The sequence below is a fragment of the Arachis ipaensis genome, chromosome B10 (assembly GCF_000816755.2).
Source record: "Arachis ipaensis cultivar K30076 chromosome B10, Araip1.1, whole genome shotgun sequence".
NCBI classification, from domain to species: Eukaryota; Viridiplantae; Streptophyta; class Magnoliopsida; order Fabales; family Fabaceae; genus Arachis; species Arachis ipaensis.
The window spans coordinates 126,898,287-126,903,381 of record NC_029794.2 but is presented as its reverse complement, the minus strand read 5'-3'; the positions used below and the strand labels follow the sequence as shown (position 1 = coordinate 126,903,381).

Genomic DNA, 5,095 nt, shown 5'->3' with positions numbered 1-5,095 from the left:
CACCACCAGTCCTGGCACGAGATCTTGCTTTAGCCTCCTGGACCCTTTGGTAGGATTCCTGAGCATTTGCCTTTGCCATCTCTGAAAAGACAATAACAGACAAATCAGACAAGTCGGATAAGTCACGTCGGTTTCGGAACATCACGTTAGTCCCCCAACAAGTCAGCTACAACCCCGAGTAGTATACTCGAACCCAAATCTTAAAGAGAAATTGGGCTCGAGTAGGGGCACTGTTCATACCCTGGCCCAACGAATAAGGCCCAGGATCCAAATAAAAAGGCCCAACCCAAAGGGTTGGCCTCACCTTTCGCCAGATTAGCCGCCACGAAGTCGGAACTAGTCACGACTTGCTCTAAAGAAGTCGGGAACGAGGATTAACTGGCAGATAGGCACTCATTTGAATGAGTAACTGCCCCTAGAATCTCTCTAACCACTTCACGAAGCAATATCTTAACTTCCCTAAGATAAAGGGACGGTTAACACCCTAGAAAAGTGGCACTACTCCAACGGTGGTTATTGGCTCACCACTATAAATACACTGACACCCCTCAGGTATCTCTAAGTTCCAATACTCCCTAGACCTGCTAACCCCTTTGCTGACTTAGGCATCGGAGTGTCTTTGCAGGTACCACCCCCCATTCACTCATACAAACAAGTCGGACGGAGGCCCCCAAGGCGCAGCCCCTGACAAAGGCTTCCTCCCTCAGACGATTGGGCCGACCAGCGCCATCCAGCCCATTAATCTCCGGTTACCTACCGTAACAAATACCAATAATACTTTTCCATGTGCTGCTTTTAATCCTAGAAAAAAAATTGATTTTAAATGTTATAATGTTATTATATTGGCACAACACTTTATTTTTGTATGATAAACATACACAACACTTTATTAAATAATTTTTAAAATTTAATATATATAAGTACATTTTTATATGTTATTTTTAATTCAATGTACTAATAGGAGTTAAAATTAATTTATATTTGATAATTTTATACTAATTTCGAATTACACCATGTTTTCAAATTGTGAGTAGTTCGAATCTATTTGTTTCGAACTCCTTAGAAATCACGTGCTCACTTGTAGTTCGAATGAACCTCTTCGAATTATGCTATTTTTAATTCGAACTGTAGCTTCGATTTACATATATACCTACGTTAGGAATAATTCGAATTATGTTGTTTCGAATTATATGGGAGTGTAATTTGAATGAAGTTGCTTCGAATTACATTATAGTGTGCTTTGGTTGATTGATGAATCAGATTCTTATTTAGCTGAAATGTGTAATAAATTTCTCCCCTTGACTTAAATGTGTTTTTTGCCCTAAACCTATAGAATAAGATCCTGTAATATGATATAATTTATGTAACTAAAATTCCTCCTAAGGTAATTACTTGAATTTTTCATAAATTTAAAATCTATATTTGAATAGAGATTTTATTGAGTTTTTAGATAATTTGGTGCCATACATGATGAGCCACAAAGAATTTAGTGTTATTGAGCTTATTGAAAATTGAGATTAATAGGCTAGAGAATATCTTATAATACTGGCATAATTCTTATAACTTGCTGATCAAGATTTTGTAACCCTATTATAATTTCTATAACTAGATCCTTTTGTAAAGAAATTTCTTCAATTTTTTTAAAAATCAAAATTTATATTTGGATGGTAGTTTTATGGAGTTCTGTAACCATTTGATATTATGCGTGTTGAGTCACAACAAATTTAGTGTGGTTACATTATTAGAAATTATAAAATTGAAAAGGTTGGAGAATATTCTGTAATAATGGCACAATTCATAAAAAATTTAGAGTATAGTATCGTTTTTATCTTTAACGTGTTTGGGGTAAGTCTTAAAATTGTCCCTAACGTTTGAATAGTCTTATTTAAGTCTCTAACATTTCAAAATTAATTCAATGTCTGTTAACGGATTTGACGGTGGGACAAAATTGAGACGATTTTGAAACGTTAGGGACTTAAATAGGACGAAAATTTTAGGGACAAAAATGATAGATAGAAATAAATTTTAATTTTATCCTTCACTATATCAATATTTTACTGTACATAGTTATTCAATTATTTTTTAATCACATTTAAGTAAATTACACTTAATCACATTACTTTGATTCTAAATAAATTTATTTTTTTATAATTTTACTCCTAAAGATTTGTACTCATCATGAAATATTTGTAAAATGACTAGAATTACATTACTTTATTATATATGTATCATTTTTTTCTCCACAAGTTTATATACTAGTCATTCTACAAACATTTTATGATGAGTAAAAATTTTTAAAAATAAAATTATAAAAAAGTAAATTTATTTAGAATAAAATTAATGTGATTAAGTGTAATTTACTTAGATGTGATTAAAAAATAATTGAATAATAATGTACCGTAAAAAATTGAAGGATAGAATTAAAATTTATTTCTATGTATCGTTTTTCTTCCCAACATGTTCGTCCTATTTAAGTCCCTAACGTTTTAAAATTGTCTCAATTTTGTCCCGCCGTCAATTTTATTAACAGATTCCTAACTGCAGGACAACATTGAATCAATTTTAAAATGTTAGGAACTTAAATAGGACGATTCAAACGTTAGGGACAACTTTGAAACTTATCCCAAATATTAGGACAAAATCGATACTTTACTAAAAAATTTAAATAATTTTTTTACAAGAGAATCCAGTTATAAAAATTATACTGAAATTAAAGGATTCTAATAAGCAGGTTACATGAATTACGCTAGTATTACAAAACATTCTCCAACTTCTTCAATTTCACTAAATCTCTTGTGACTCATTTCAAATGACACAAAATGATCCCAAAACGCCATAAAATTACCATCCACACATAGATATAAGAATTATGCCAAAGTTACAAAATCTTAATTAACAAATTATGTGAATTGTGTCAGTACTATATGACATTCTATAGCTTCATAAATCTTCTAATTTTTAATAATTCAACAATACTAAACTTCTTATAATTAATATGTCAAAAGGTTCTGAAAACCGGTTTGAAGCGATCGGTCGAATCAGTTGAACCGTGAACCGTTGCTAAATACGGTTCGATTAGAAGTTAAAATCGTAAAATTTAAAAATTGATATTGGACCGCTGAACCGGCCGATTTTTGAAATGGGTCAAAAATCAAAATTTCCAAAAACGGTCCGTTGAAGCTTGGTTGTGATTTTTAAACCCTAATATGCCTAACACACAGTAACACCCCTCTTGGCCTCTCCTCTCCAGCACGCAGAAGCAGAACGCGAAGCAGCACCCAGTAACACCCTAGCCCTAGGTTCCTTGCCGCCGCCGTCCCCAGGTTCTCGGCGCCTCCACTTCTTACTCTTCCCCCTGTCCGGAACCCAGGTAGCTCAGCTCGTCGTCCCCATCTTCCCTGGCTTCTCTGTTTGTGGCTTGGAGCAGCTCGCCGTTGGGTCGCCGCTTGCCGTCGCCTCGCCTATCGCCGTCGTCTCGCCGGTTGCCATCCGTGTCTTCGTCGAAGGTTAGTGATGGCTCTATTTAAGTTTGCTTCTGGTTACTGATGGCTCTGTTAGTCTGTTTGATTTTGCTTCGCATCTGCTCTTTCTTTTTAATTTTGCCATGGTTAGTGGTTACTGATGAGTGATGAGTGATGGGTCTGTTTAATTTTGCTTCTGGTTACTGATGGTCTGTTTAATTTTGCTTCGCATCCGCTTCTTCCTTTTAATTTTGCTCTGTTTACTAATGAGTGATGGCTCTGTTTAATTTCTGAATGCTTGGTTCTTCTTGTTCTTTTTAATTTCTGGAATTTTTGTTCAAAATTTTTGTGTAATGTTTTGTAATGTTTTATAATGTTTGTTGCTGTTTTCTAATTGCTAGTTGCTGGGTGCAGGTTTAGTGTCATCACTGTTTTGAAATGTTTATGTACTAATGTTTGTTGCTATTTTGTCATTGCTGGTTGCTGGATGGAGGTTTAGTGTAATTATTGGTTAATGTTTGTTGCTGAATGCTGATTGTTGAGTTTAGATATGGTCTTGTTGCTTAATGCTATTTGTTCTGAATGGTAAATGTTTGTTGCTGAATGCTGCTGCTGTTTTTAATTTCGTGAATGATTTATTAATTTCATTGTTCTTAATTTCTGTTCTTATTACAAAATTTGCAATTGGTGATCTTTTGATTTATTATATGCTTCATGTTTTTAGTTTCACTCTGCTTCTAGGCTTTGAAATCAGTTTATGATAACTGTGATGTAATTATTTAGTTGGATAACTAATGTAATTATTGAGTTCAAGAGACTAGTTTTTCTGTTCTCGTTATTAGTAAGACATGGATAGTCTAGAATTTTCTATTTCTTTCCCTTACTTCTGAAGTTTATTATTTCAGAAGGTTCAGTGTTGGCTTCAACTTTCAAATGGGAATTGGGAGCTGGTGAAGATAATAACATGTTTTGGAACTAAGTCTGTTGTTTCACTGTTTGATGGAAAAGTAAGATATGATCTAGAATTACAACAGTACACAGTGATGTTTGTTACATCTATAGCTGGACTCAGTGAGACAACTGGAAAATGTTATTTTTATTTAACCTTGTTAACAGTATCTTGTACAATTCAGACAAAAGCAGGGCCTATTTTGGTTGCCATAAATCCCTTCAAGAAAGTTTCTCTGTAGAATTAAAAGGGCCTGTTTTGTTTTACTTTTTGACTACATTAAGACAATATTCTCTATCTTTAACTTGTGCACTATAATTCAATCCAGTTATTTTTAATGGAAATATAATTATGTTAATTGTGAACAAATTTGCTGTATGTTTTTGCGTATTTTGATGATTAATTACATTTAGTTGGTGATATTTTATGTATGGTTTTAAATTTGAAAGATATTTTATGATGTTTATTTATAGTTTATTTATTATTTTATTAAAGAACGATTTTTTCGGTTGAATCACGGTTAGATCGATTGAACCAGTAAATCAATTATTAGAACGGTTCGATGGTCGGTTCAGTTTTCAGAACTCAAATGGTCACAAAATTCTATAAAATCATCATTTAAATATGGATTTTAATTTCATAAAAAAATTAAGAAAATTTTTAATAAGAGAATTTAATTACAGAT

The 5,095-nt window shown here is 33.0% G+C and overlaps 1 long non-coding RNA gene across 1 annotated transcript; it reads left to right on the top strand.

The window, feature by feature from the left end:
• LOC107621715 lies at positions 3,155 to 4,754 on the top strand. The gene is made up of 2 exons (XR_001615902.2): positions 3,155 to 3,506; positions 4,367 to 4,754. It is a non-coding gene; the product is annotated as an uncharacterized LOC107621715 (long non-coding RNA).